The sequence below is a fragment of the Schistocerca serialis genome, chromosome 7 (assembly GCF_023864345.2).
Source record: "Schistocerca serialis cubense isolate TAMUIC-IGC-003099 chromosome 7, iqSchSeri2.2, whole genome shotgun sequence".
NCBI classification, from domain to species: Eukaryota; Metazoa; Arthropoda; class Insecta; order Orthoptera; family Acrididae; genus Schistocerca; species Schistocerca serialis.
Window position 1 is genome coordinate 564,607,483 of NC_064644.1, and position 15,693 is coordinate 564,623,175.

Here is a 15,693-nt window from a genome sequence, read left to right on the forward strand (position 1 = left end):
GGAGAAAGGGACATCAGTTGCACCACAGGGTAGAAGGAGGGAGCATATCACGATACATTATGTTTCTTTGGTAAGGATTTTTTTGTGTTTTATACTTTTGGAATTATAGTTTTTTATGTTGATTTTAAAGTAACATTTTTCATGTTTGAAATGTACTAACTCATTTTTTCCTCACAGCAGGTCAACTCGTGTGTGGTTGCAACATTACGATCCCATTGAGTACATTTTTGGAGAAAGGGACATCTGTTGCACCACAGGGTAGAAGGAGGGAGCATAGCACGATACATTATGTTTCTTTGGTATGGATTTTTTTGTGTTTTATACTTTTGGAATTATGGTTTTTTATGTTGATTTTAAAGTGACATTTTTCATGTTTGAAATGTACTAACTCGTTTTTTCCTCACAGCAGGTCAACTTGTGTGTGGTTGCAACATTACGATCCCATTGAGTACATTTTTGGAGAAAGGGACATCTGTTGCACCACAGGGTAGAAGGAGGGAGCATAGCACGATACATTATGTTTCTTTGGTAAGGATTTTTTTGTGTTTTATACTTTTGGAATAATGGTTTTTTATGTTGATTTTCAAGTGACATTTTTCATGTTTGAAATGTACTAACACGTTTTTTTCTCACAGCAGGTCAACTTGTGTGTGGTTGCAACATTACGATCCCATTGAGTACATTTTTGGAGAAAGGGACATCTGTTGCACCACAGGGTAGAAGGAGGGAGCATAGCACGATACATAATGTTTCTTTGGTAAGGATTTTTTTGTGTTTTATACTTTTGGAATTATGGTTTTTTATGTTGATTTTCAAGTGACATTTTTCATGTTTGAAATGTACTAACACGTTTTTTTCTCACAGCAGGTCAACTTGTGTGTGGTTGCAACATTACGATCCCATTGAGTACATTTTTGGAGAAAGGGACATCTGTTGCACCACAGGGTAGAAGGAGGGAGCATAGCACGATACATTATGTTTCTTTGGTAAGGATTTTTTTGTGTTTTATACTTTTGGAATTATGGTTTTTTATGTTGATTTTCAAGTGACATTTTTCATGTTTGAAATGTACTAACTCGTTTTTTCCTCACAGCAGGTCAACTTGTGTGTGGTTGCAACATTACGATCCCATTGAGTACATTTTTGGAGAAAGGGACATCTGTTGCACCACAGGGTAGAAGGAGGGAGCATAGCACTATACATTATGTTTCTTTGGTAAGGATTTTTTTGTGTTTTATACTTTTGGAATTATGGTTTTTTATGTTGATTTTCAAGTGACATTTTTCATGTTTGAAATGTACTAACTCGTTTTTTCCTCACAGCAGGTCAACTTGTGTGTGGTTGCAACATTACGATCCCATTGAGTACATTTTTGGAGAAAGGGACATCTGTTGCACCACAGGGTAGAAGGAGGGAGCATAGCACGATACATTATGTTTCTTTGGTAAGGATTTTTTTGTGTTTTATACTTTTGGAATTATGGTTTTTTATGTTGATTTTCAAGTGACATTTTTCATGTTTGAAATGTACTAACTCGTTTTTTCCTCACAGCAGGTCAACTTGTGTGTGGTTGCAACATTACGATCCCATTGAGTACATATTTGGAGAAAGGGACATCAGTTGCACCACAGGGTAGAAGGAGGGAGCATAGCACGATACATTATGTTTCTTTGGTAAGGATTTTTTTGTGTTTTATACTTTAGGAACTATGGTTTTTTATGTTGATTTTCAAGTGACATTTTTCATGTTTGAAATGTACTAACTCGTTTTTTCCTCACAGCAGGTCAACTTGTGTGTGGTTGCAACATTACGATCCCATTGAGTACATATTTGGAGAAAGGGACATCTGTTGCACCACAGGGTAGAAGGAGGGAGCATAGCACGATACATTATGTTTCTTTGGTAAGGATTTTTTTGTGTTTTATACTTTTGGAGTTATGGTTTTTTATGTTGACTTTCAAGTGACATTTTTCATGTTTGAAATGTACTAACTCGTTTTTTCCTCACAGCAGGTCAACTTGTGTGTGGTTGCAACATTACGATCCCATTGAGTATATATTTGGAGAAAGGTACATCTGTTGCACCACAGGGTAGAAGGAGGGAGCATAGCACGATACATTATGTTTCTTTGGTAAGGATTTTTTTGTGTTTTATACTTTTGGAATTATGGTTTTTTATGTTGATTTTAAAGTGACATTTTTCATGTTTGAAATGTACTAACTCGTTTTTTCCTCACAGCAGGTCAACTTGTGTGTGGTTGCAACATTACGATCCCATTGAGTACATATTTGGAGAAAGGGACATCTGTTGCACCACAGGGTAGAAGGAGGGAGCATAGCACGATACATTATGTTTCTTTGGTAAGGATTTTTTTGTGTTTTATACTTTTGGAATTATGATTTTTTATGTTGATTTTAAAGTGACATTTTTCATGTTTGAAATGTACTAACTCGTTTTTTCCTCACAGCAGGTCAACTTGTGTGTGGATGCCACATTACGATCCCATTGAGTACATTTTTAGAGAAAGGGACATCTGTTGCACCACAGGGTAGAAGGAGGGAGCATAGCACGATACATTATGTTTCTTTGGTAAGGATTTTTTTGTGTTTTATACTTTTGGAATTATGGTTTTTTATGTTGATTTTAAAGTGACATTTTTCATGTTTGAAATGTACTAACTCGTTTTTTCCTCACAGCAGGTCAACTTGTGTGTGGTTGCAACATTACGATCCCATTGAGTACATATTTGGAGAAAGGGACATATGTTGCACCACAGGGTAGAAGGAGGGAGCATAGCACGATACATTATGTTTCTTTGGTAAGGATTTTTTTGTGTTTTATACTTTTGGAATTATGGTTTTTTATGTTGATTTTCAAGTGACATTTTTCATGTTTGAAATGTACTAACTCGTTTTTTCCTCACAGCAGGTCAACTTGTGTGTGGTTGCAACATTACGATCCCATTGGGTACATTTTTGGAGAAAGGGACATCTGTTGCACCACAGGGTAGAAGGAGGGAGCATAGCACGATACATTATGTTTCTTTGGTAAGGATTTTTTTGTGTTTTATACTTTTGGAATTATGGTTTTTTATGTTGATTTTCAAGTGACATTTTTCATGTTTGAAATGTACTAACTCGTTTTTTCCTCACAGCAGGTCAACTTGTGTGTGGTTGCAACATTACGATCCCATTGAGTACATTTTTGGAGAAAGGGACATCTGTTGCACCACAGGGTAGAAGGAGGGAGCATAGCACGATACATTATGTTTCTTTGGTAAGGATTTTTTTGTGTTTTATACTTTTGGAATTATGGTTTTTTATGTTGATTTTCAAGTGACATTTTTCATGTTTGAAATGTACTAACTCGTTTTTTCCTCACAGCAGGTCAACTTGTGTGTGGTTGCAACATTACGATCCCATTGAGAACATGTTTGGAGAAAGGTACATCTGTTGCACCACAGGGTAGAAGGAGGGAGCATAGCACGATACATTATGTTTCTTTGGTAAGGATTTTTTTGTGTTTTATACTTTTGGAATTATGGTTTTTTATGTTGATTTTAAAGTGACATTTTTCATGTTTGAAATGTACTAACTCGTTTTATCCTCACAGCAGGTCAACTTGTGTGTGGTTGCAACATTACGATCCCATTGGGTACATTTTTGGAGAAAGGGACATCTGTTGCACCACAGGGTAGAAGGAGGGAGCATAGCACAATACATTATGTTTCTTTGGTAAGGATTTTTTTGTGTTTTATACTTTTGGAATTATGGTTTTTTATGTTGATTTTAAAGTGACATTTTTCATGTTTGAAATGTACTAACTCGTTTTTTCCTCACAGCAGGTCAACTTGTGTGTGGTTGCAACATTACGATCCCATTGAGTACATATTTGGAGAAAGGTACATCTGTTGCACCACAGGGTAGAAGGAGGGAGCATAGCACGATACATTATGTTTCTTTGGTAAGGATTTTTTTGTGTTTTATACTTTTGGAATTATGGTTTTTTATGTTGATTTTAAAGTGACATTTTTCATGTTTGAAATGTACTAACTCGTTTTTTCCTCACAGCAGGTCAACTTGTGTGTGGTTGCAACATTACGATCCCATTGAGTACATTTTTGGAGAAAGGGACATCTGTTGCACCACAGGGTAGAAGGAGGGAGCATAGCACGATACATTATGTTTCTTTGGTAAGGATTTTTTTGTGTTTTATACTTTTGGAATTATGGTTTTTTATGTTGATTTTAAAGTGACATTTTTCATGTTTGAAATGTACTAACTCGTTTTTTCCTCACAGCAGGTCAACTTGTGTGTGGATGCCACATTACGATCCCATTGAGTACATTTTTAGAGAAAGGGACATCTGTTGCACCACAGGGTAGAAGGAGGGAGCATAGCACGATACATTATGTTTCTTTGGTAAGGATTTTTTTGTGTTTTATACTTTTGGAATTATGGTTTTTTATGTTGATTTTAAAGTGACATTTTTCATGTTTGAAATGTACTAACTCGTTTTTTCCTCACAGCAGGTCAACTTGTGTGTGGTTGCAACATTACGATCCCATTGAGTACATATTTGGAGAAAGGGACATATGTTGCACCACAGGGTAGAAGGAGGGAGCATAGCACGATACATTATGTTTCTTTGGTAAGGATTTTTTTGTGTTTTATACTTTTGGAATTATGGTTTTTTATGTTGATTTTCAAGTGACATTTTTCATGTTTGAAATGTACTAACTCGTTTTTTCCTCACAGCAGGTCAACTTGTGTGTGGTTGCAACATTACGATCCCATTGGGTACATTTTTGGAGAAAGGGACATCTGTTGCACCACAGGGTAGAAGGAGGGAGCATAGCACGATACATTATGTTTCTTTGGTAAGGATTTTTTTGTGTTTTATACTTTTGGAATTATGGTTTTTTATGTTGATTTTAAAGTGACATTTTTCATGTTTGAAATGTACTAACTCGTTTTTTCCTCACAGCAGGTCAACTTGTGTGTGGTTGCAACATTACGATCCCATTGAGTACATTTTTGGAGAAAGGGACATCTGTTGCACCACAGGGTAGAAGGAGGGAGCATAGCACGATACATTATGTTTCTTTGGTAAGGATTTTTTTGTGTTTTATACTTTTGGAATTATGGTTTTTTATGTTGATTTTCAAGTGACATTTTTCATGTTTGAAATGTACTAACTCGTTTTTTCCTCACAGCAGGTCAACTTGTGTGTGGTTGCAACATTACGATCCCATTGAGTACATGTTTGGAGAAAGGTACATCTGTTGCACCACAGGGTAGAAGGAGGGAGCATAGCACGATACATTATGTTTCTTTGGTAAGGATTTTTTTGTGTTTTATACTTTTGGAATTATGGTTTTTTATGTTGATTTTAAAGTGACATTTTTCATGTTTGAAATGTACTAACTCGTTTTTTCCTCACAGCAGGTCAACTTGTGTGTGGTTGCAACATTACGATCCCATTGGGTACATTTTTGGAGAAAGGGACATCTGTTGCACCACAGGGTAGAAGGAGGGAGCATAGCACGATACATTAGGTTCCTTTGGTAAGGATTTTTTTGTGTTTTATACTTTTGGAATTATGGTTGTTTATGTTGATTTTAAAGTGACATTTTTCATGTCTGAAATGTACCAACTCGTTTTTTCCTCACAGCAGGTCAACTTGTGTGTGGTTGCAACATTACGATCCCATTGGGTACATTTTTGGAGAAAGGGACATCTGTTGCACCACAGGGTAGAAGGAGGGAGCATAGCACGATACATTATGTTTCTTTGGTAAGGATTGTTTTGTGTTTTATACTTTTGGAATTATGGTTTTTTATGTTGATTTTAAAGTGACATTTTTCATGTTTGAAATGTACTAACTCGTTTTTTCCTCACAGCAGGTCAACTTGTGTGTGGTTGCAACATTACGATCCCATTGAGTACATTTTTGGAGAAAGGGACATCTGTTGCACCACAGGGTAGAAGGAGGGAGCATAGCACGATACATTATGTTTCTTTGGTAAGGATTGTTTTGTGTTTTATACTTTTGGAATTATGGTTTTTTATGTTGACTTTAAAGTGACATTTTCATGTTTGAAATGTACTAACTCGTATTTTCCTCACAGCAGGTCAACTTGTGTGTGGTTGCAACATTACGATCCCATTGAGTACATATTTGGAGAAAGGGACATCTGTTGCACCACAGGGTAGAAGGAGGGAGCATAGCACGATACATTATGTTTCTTTGGTAAGGATTTTTTTGTGTTTTATACTTTTGGAGTTATGGTTTTTTATGTTGACTTTCAAGTGACATTTTTCATGTTTGAAATGTACTAACTCGTTTTTTCCTCACAGCAGGTCAACTTGTGTGTGGTTGCAACATTACGATCCCATTGAGTATATATTTGGAGAAAGGTACATCTGTTGCACCACAGGGTAGAAGGAGGGAGCATAGCACGATACATTATGTTTCTTTGGTAAGGATTTTTTTGTGTTTTATACTTTTGGAATTATGGTTTTTTATGTTGATTTTCAAGTGACATTTTTCATGTTTGAAATGTACTAACTCGTTTTTTCCTCACAGCAGGTCAACTTGTGTGTGGTTGCAACATTACGATCCCATTGGGTACATTTTTGGAGAAAGGGACATCTGTTGCACCACAGGGTAGAAGGAGGGAGCATAGCACGATACATTATGTTTCTTTGGTAAGGATTTTTTTGTGTTTTATACTTTTGGAATTATGGTTTTTTATGTTGATTTTCAAGTGACATTTTTCATGTTTGAAATGTACTAACTCGTTTTTTCCTCACAGCAGGTCAACTTGTGTGTGGTTGCAACATTACGATCCCATTGAGTACATTTTTGGAGAAAGGGACATCTGTTGCACCACAGGGTAGAAGGAGGGAGCATAGCACGATACATTATGTTTCTTTGGTAAGGATTTTTTTGTGTTTTATACTTTTGGAATTATGGTTTTTTATGTTGATTTTCAAGTGACATTTTTCATGTTTGAAATGTACTAACTCGTTTTTTCCTCACAGCAGGTCAACTTGTGTGTGGTTGCAACATTACGATCCCATTGAGAACATGTTTGGAGAAAGGTACATCTGTTGCACCACAGGGTAGAAGGAGGGAGCATAGCACGATACATTATGTTTCTTTGGTAAGGATTTTTTTGTGTTTTATACTTTTGGAATTATGGTTTTTTATGTTGATTTTAAAGTGACATTTTTCATGTTTGAAATGTACTAACTCGTTTTATCCTCACAGCAGGTCAACTTGTGTGTGGTTGCAACATTACGATCCCATTGGGTACATTTTTGGAGAAAGAGACATCTGTTGCACCACAGGGTAGAAGGAGGGAGCATAGCACAATACATTATGTTTCTTTGGTAAGGATTTTTTTGTGTTTTATACTTTTGGAATTATGGTTTTTTATGTTGATTTTAAAGTGACATTTTTCATGTTTGAAATGTACTAACTCGTTTTTTCCTCACAGCAGGTCAACTTGTGTGTGGTTGCAACATTACGATCCCATTGAGTACATATTTGGAGAAAGGTACATCTGTTGCACCACAGGGTAGAAGGAGGGAGCATAGCACGATACATTATGTTTCTTTGGTAAGGATTTTTTTGTGTTTTATACTTTTGGAATTATGGTTTTTTATGTTGATTTTAAAGTGACATTTTTCATGTTTGAAATGTACTAACTCGTTTTTTCCTCACAGCAGGTCAACTTGTGTGTGGTTGCAACATTACGATCCCATTGAGTACATTTTTGGAGAAAGGGACATCTGTTGCACCACAGGGTAGAAGGAGGGAGCATAGCACGATACATTATGTTTCTTTGGTAAGGATTTTTTTGTGTTTTATACTTTTGGAATTATGGTTTTTTATGTTGATTTTAAAGTGACATTTTTCATGTTTGAAATGTACTAACTCGTTTTTTCCTCACAGCAGGTCAACTTGTGTGTGGATGCCACATTACGATCCCATTGAGTACATTTTTAGAGAAAGGGACATCTGTTGCACCACAGGGTAGAAGGAGGGAGCATAGCACGATACATTATGTTTCTTTGGTAAGGATTTTTTTGTGTTTTATACTTTTGGAATTATGGTTTTTTATGTTGATTTTAAAGTGACATTTTTCATGTTTGAAATGTACTAACTCGTTTTTTCCTCACAGCAGGTCAACTTGTGTGTGGTTGCAACATTACGATCCCATTGAGTACATATTTGGAGAAAGGGACATATGTTGCACCACAGGGTAGAAGGAGGGAGCATAGCACGATACATTATGTTTCTTTGGTAAGGATTTTTTTGTGTTTTATACTTTTGGAATTATGGTTTTTTATGTTGATTTTCAAGTGACATTTTTCATGTTTGAAATGTACTAACTCGTTTTTTCCTCACAGCAGGTCAACTTGTGTGTGGTTGCAACATTACGATCCCATTGGGTACATTTTTGGAGAAAGGGACATCTGTTGCACCACAGGGTAGAAGGAGGGAGCATAGCACGATACATTATGTTTCTTTGGTAAGGATTTTTTTGTGTTTTATACTTTTGGAATTATGGTTTTTTATGTTGATTTTAAAGTGACATTTTTCATGTTTGAAATGTACTAACTCGTTTTTTCCTCACAGCAGGTCAACTTGTGTGTGGTTGCAACATTACGATCCCATTGAGTACATTTTTGGAGAAAGGGACATCTGTTGCACCACAGGGTAGAAGGAGGGAGCATAGCACGATACATTATGTTTCTTTGGTAAGGATTTTTTTGTGTTTTATACTTTTGGAATTATGGTTTTTTATGTTGATTTTCAAGTGACATTTTTCATGTTTGAAATGTACTAACTCGTTTTTTCCTCACAGCAGGTCAACTTGTGTGTGGTTGCAACATTACGATCCCATTGAGTACATGTTTGGAGAAAGGTACATCTGTTGCACCACAGGGTAGAAGGAGGGAGCATAGCACGATACATTATGTTTCTTTGGTAAGGATTTTTTTGTGTTTTATACTTTTGGAATTATGGTTTTTTATGTTGATTTTAAAGTGACATTTTTCATGTTTGAAATGTACTAACTCGTTTTTTCCTCACAGCAGGTCAACTTGTGTGTGGTTGCAACATTACGATCCCATTGGGTACATTTTTGGAGAAAGGGACATCTGTTGCACCACAGGGTAGAAGGAGGGAGCATAGCACGATACATTAGGTTTCTTTGGTAAGGATTTTTTTGTGTTTTATACTTTTGGAATTATGGTTGTTTATGTTGATTTTAAAGTGACATTTTTCATGTCTGAAATGTACCAACTCGTTTTTTCCTCACAGCAGGTCAACTTGTGTGTGGTTGCAACATTACGATCCCATTGGGTACATTTTTGGAGAAAGGGACATCTGTTGCACCACAGGGTAGAAGGAGGGAGCATAGCACGATACATTATGTTTCTTTGGTAAGGATTGTTTTGTGTTTTATACTTTTGGAATTATGGTTTTTTATGTTGATTTTAAAGTGACATTTTTCATGTTTGAAATGTACTAACTCGTTTTTTCCTCACAGCAGGTCAACTTGTGTGTGGTTGCAACATTACGATCCCATTGAGTACATTTTTGGAGAAAGGGACATCTGTTGCACCACAGGGTAGAAGGAGGGAGCATAGCACGATACATTATGTTTCTTTGGTAAGGATTGTTTTGTGTTTTATACTTTTGGAATTATGGTTTTTTATGTTGACTTTAAAGTGACATTTTCATGTTTGAAATGTACTAACTCGTATTTTCCTCACAGCAGGTCAACTTGTGTGTGGTTGCAACATTACGATCCCATTGAGTACATTTTTGGAGAAAGGGACATCTGTTGCACCACAGGGTAGAAGGAGGGAGCATAGCACGATACATTATGTTTCTTTGGTAAGGATTTTTTTGTGTGTTATACTTTTGGAATTATGGTTTTTTATGTTGATTTTCAAGTGACATTTTTCATGTTTGAAATGTACTAACTCGTTCTTTCCTCACAGCAGGTCAACTTGTGTGTGGTTGCAACATTACGATCCCATTGAGTACATCTTTGGAGAAAGGGACATCTGTTGCACCACAGGGTAGAAGGAGGGAGCATAGCATGATACATTATGTTTCTTTGGTAAGGATTTTTTTGTGTTTTATACTTTTGGAATTATGGTTTTTTATGTTGATTTTAAAGTGACATTTTTCATGTTTGAAATGTACTAACTCGTTTTTCCTCACAGCAGGTCAACTTGTGTGTGGTTGCAACATTACGATCCCATTGAGTACATTTTTGGAGAAAGGGACATCTGTTGCACCACAGGGTAGAAGGAGGGAGCATAGCACGATACATTATGTTTCTTTGGTAAGGATTGTTTTGCTTTTTATACTTTTGGAATTATGGTTTTTTATGTTGATTTTAAAGTGACATTTTTCATGTTTGAAATGAACTAACTGGTTTTTTCCTCACAGCAGGTCAACTTGTGTGTGGTTGCAACATTACGATCCCATTGAGTACATTTTTGGAGAAAGGGACATCTGTTGCACCACAGGGTAGAAGGAGGGAGCATAGCACGACACATTATGTTTCTTTGGTAAGGATTTTTTTGTGTTTTATACTTTTGGAATTCTAGTTTTTTATGTTGATTTTAAAGTAACATTTTTCATGTTTGAAATGTACTAACTCATTTTTTCCTCACAGCAGGTCAACTCGTGTGTGGTTGCAACATTACGATCCCATTGAGTATATTTTTGGAGAAAGGGACATCTGTTGCACCACAGGGTAGAAGGAGGGAGCATAGCACGATACATTATGTTTCTTTGGTATGGATTTTTTTGTGTTTTATACTTTTGGAATTATGGTTTTTTATGTTGATTTTAAAGTGACATTTTTCATGTTTGAAATGTACTAACTCGTTTTTTCCTCACAGCAGGTCAACTTGTGTGTGGTTGCAACATTACGATCCCATTGAGTACATTTTTGGAGAAAGGGACATCTGTTGCACCACAGGGTAGAAGGAGGGAGCATAGCACGATACATTATGTTTCTTTGGTAAGGATTTTTTTGTGTTTTATACTTTTGGAATTATGGTTTTTTATGTTGATTTTCAAGTGACATTTTTCATGTTTGAAATGTACTAACTCGTTTTTTCCTCACAGCAGGTCAACTTGTGTGTGGTTGCAACATTACGATCCCATTGGGTACATTTTTGGAGAAAGGGACATCTGTTGCACCACAGGGTAGAAGGAGGGAGCATAGCACGATACATTATGTTTCTTTGGTAAGGATTTTTTTGTGTTTTATACTTTTGGAATTATGGTTTTTTATGTTGATTTTAAAGTGACATTTTTCATGTTTGAAATGTACTAACTCGTTTTTTCCTCACAGCAGGTCAACTTGTGTGTGGTTGCAACATTACGATCCCATTGAGTACATTTTTGGAGAAAGGGACATCTGTTGCACCACAGGGTAGAAGGAGGGAGCATAGCACGATACATTATGTTTCTTTGGTAAGGATTTTTTTGTGTTTTATACTTTTGGAATTATGGTTTTTTATGTTGATTTTCAAGTGACATTTTTCATGTTTGAAATGTACTAACTCGTTTTTTCCTCACAGCAGGTCAACTTGTGTGTGGTTGCAACATTACGATCCCATTGAGTACATGTTTGGAGAAAGGTACATCTGTTGCACCACAGGGTAGAAGGAGGGAGCATAGCACGATACATTATGTTTCTTTGGTAAGGATTTTTTTGTGTTTTATACTTTTGGAATTATGGTTTTTTATGTTGATTTTAAAGTGACATTTTTCATGTTTGAAATGTACTAACTCGTTTTTTCCTCACAGCAGGTCAACTTGTGTGTGGTTGCAACATTACGATCCCATTGGGTACATTTTTGGAGAAAGGGACATCTGTTGCACCACAGGGTAGAAGGAGGGAGCATAGCACGATACATTAGGTTTCTTTGGTAAGGATTTTTTTGTGTTTTATACTTTTGGAATTATGGTTGTTTATGTTGATTTTAAAGTGACATTTTTCATGTCTGAAATGTACCAACTCGTTTTTTCCTCACAGCAGGTCAACTTGTGTGTGGTTGCAACATTACGATCCCATTGGGTACATTTTTGGAGAAAGGGACATCTGTTGCACCACAGGGTAGAAGGAGGGAGCATAGCACGATACATTATGTTTCTTTGGTAAGGATTGTTTTGTGTTTTATACTTTTGGAATTATGGTTTTTTATGTTGATTTTAAAGTGACATTTTTCATGTTTGAAATGTACTAACTCGTTTTTTCCTCACAGCAGGTCAACTTGTGTGTGGTTGCAACATTACGATCCCATTGAGTACATTTTTGGAGAAAGGGACATCTGTTGCACCACAGGGTAGAAGGAGGGAGCATAGCACGATACATTATGTTTCTTTGGTAAGGATTGTTTTGTGTTTTATACTTTTGGAATTATGGTTTTTTATGTTGACTTTAAAGTGACATTTTCATGTTTGAAATGTACTAACTCGTATTTTCCTCACAGCAGGTCAACTTGTGTGTGGTTGCAACATTACGATCCCATTGAGTACATTTTTGGAGAAAGGGACATCTGTTGCACCACAGGGTAGAAGGAGGGAGCATAGCACGATACATTATGTTTCTTTGGTAAGGATTTTTTTGTGTGTTATACTTTTGGAATTATGGTTTTTTATGTTGATTTTCAAGTGACATTTTTCATGTTTGAAATGTACTAACTCGTTCTTTCCTCACAGCAGGTCAACTTGTGTGTGGTTGCAACATTACGATCCCATTGAGTACATCTTTGGAGAAAGGGACATCTGTTGCACCACAGGGTAGAAGGAGGGAGCATAGCATGATACATTATGTTTCTTTGGTAAGGATTTTTTTGTGTTTTATACTTTTGGAATTATGGTTTTTTATGTTGATTTTAAAGTGACATTTTTCATGTTTGAAATGTACTAACTCGTTTTTCCTCACAGCAGGTCAACTTGTGTGTGGTTGCAACATTACGATCCCATTGAGTACATTTTTGGAGAAAGGGACATCTGTTGCACCACAGGGTAGAAGGAGGGAGCATAGCACGATACATTATGTTTCTTTGGTAAGGATTGTTTTGCTTTTTATACTTTTGGAATTATGGTTTTTTATGTTGATTTTAAAGTGACATTTTTCATGTTTGAAATGTACTAACTGGTTTTTTCCTCACAGCAGGTCAACTTGTGTGTGGTTGCAACATTACGATCCCATTGAGTACATTTTTGGAGAAAGGGACATCTGTTGCACCACAGGGTAGAAGGAGGGAGCATAGCACGACACATTATGTTTCTTTGGTAAGGATTTTTTTGTGTTTTATACTTTTGGAATTATGGTTTTTTATGTTGATTTTAAAGTAACATTTTTCATGTTTGAAATGTACTAACTCATTTTTTCCTCACAGCAGGTCAACTCGTGTGTGGTTGCAACATTACGATCCCATTGAGTACATTTTTGGAGAAAGGGACATCTGTTGCACCACAGGGTAGAAGGAGGGAGCATAGCACGATACATTATGTTTCTTTGGTATGGATTTTTTTGTGTTTTATACTTTTGGAATTATGGTTTTTTATGTTGATTTTAAAGTGACATTTTTCATGTTTGAAATGTACTAACTCGTTTTTTCCTCACAGCAGGTCAACTTGTGTGTGGTTGCAACATTACGATCCCATTGAGTACATTTTTGGAGAAAGGGACATCTGTTGCACCACAGGGTAGAAGGAGGGAGCATAGCACGATACATTATGTTTCTTTGGTAAGGATTTTTTTGTGTTTTATACTTTTGGAATAATGGTTTTTTATGTTGATTTTCAAGTGACATTTTTCATGTTTGAAATGTACTAACACGTTTTTTTCTCACAGCATTTCAACTTGTGTGTGGTTGCAACATTACGATCCCATTGAGTACATTTTTGGAGAAAGGGACATCTGTTGCACCACAGGGTAGAAGGAGGGAGCATAGCACGGTACATAATGTTTCTTTGGTAAGGATTTTTTTGTGTTTTATACTTTTGGAATTATGGTTTTTTATGTTGATTTTCAAGTGACATTTTTCATGTTTGAAATGTACTAACACGTTTTTTTCTCACAGCAGGTCAACTTGTGTGTGGTTGCAACATTACGATCCCATTGAGTACATTTTTGGAGAAAGGGACATCTGTTGCACCACAGGGTAGAAGGAGGGAGCATAGCACGATACATTATGTTTCTTTGGTAAGGATTTTTTTGTGTTTTATACTTTTGGAATTATGGTTTTTTATGTTGATTTTCAAGTGACATTTTACATGTTTGAAATGTACTAACTCGTTTTTTCCTCACAGCAGGTCAACTTGTGTGTGGTTGCAACATTACGATCCCATTGAGTACATTTTTGGAGAAAGGGACATCTGTTGCACCACAGGGTAGAAGGAGGGAGCATAGCACAATACATTATGTTTCTTTGGTAAGGATTTTTTTGTGTTTTATACTTTTGGAATTATGGTTTTTTATGTTGATTTTCAAGTGACATTTTTCATGTTTGAAATGTACTAACTCGTTTTTTCCTCACAGCAGGTCAACTTGTGTGTGGTTGCAACATTACGATCCCATTGAGTACATTTTTGGAGAAAGGGACATCTGTTGCACCACAGGGTAGAAGGAGGGAGCATAGCACGATACATTATGTTTCTTTGGTAAGGATTTTTTTGTGTTTTATACTTTTGGAATTATGGTTTTTTATGTTGATTTTCAAGTGACATTTTTCATGTTTGAAATGTACTAACTCGTTTTTTCCTCACAGCAGGTCAACTTGTGTGTGGTTGCAACATTACGATCCCATTGAGTACATATTTGGAGAAAGGGACATCAGTTGCACCACAGGGTAGAAGGAGGGAGCATAGCACGATACATTATGTTTCTTTGGTAAGGATTTTTTTGTGTTTTATACTTTAGGAACTATGGTTTTTTATGTTGATTTTCAAGTGACATTTTTCATGTTTGAAATGTACTAACTCATTTTTTCCTCACAGCAGGTCAACTTGTGTGTGGTTGCAACATTACGATCCCATTGAGTACATATTTGGAGAAAGGGACATCTGTTGCACCACAGGGTAGAAGGAGGGAGCATAGCACGATACATTATGTTTCTTTGGTAAGGATTTTTTTGTGTTTTATACTTTTGGAGTTATGGTTTTTTATGTTGACTTTCAAGTGACATTTTTCATGTTTGAAATGTACTAACTCGTTTTTTCCTCACAGCAGGTCAACTTGTGTGTGGTTGCAACATTACGATCCCATTGAGTACATATTTGGAGAAAGGTACATCTGATGCACCACAGGGTAGAAGGAGGGAGCATAGCACGATACATTATGTTTCTTTGGTAAGGATTTTTTTGTGTTTTATACTTTTGGAATTATGGTTTTTTATGTTGATTTTAAAGTGACATTTTTCATGTTTGAAATGTACTAACTCGTTTTTTCCTCACAGCAGGTCAACTTGTGTGTGGTTGCAACATTACGATCCCATTGAGTACATATTTGGAGAAAGGGACATCTGTTGCACCACAGGGTAGAAGGAGGGAGCATAGCACGATACATTATGTTTCTTTGGTAAGGATTTTTTTGTGTTTTATACTTTTGGAATTATGATTTTTTATGTTGATTTT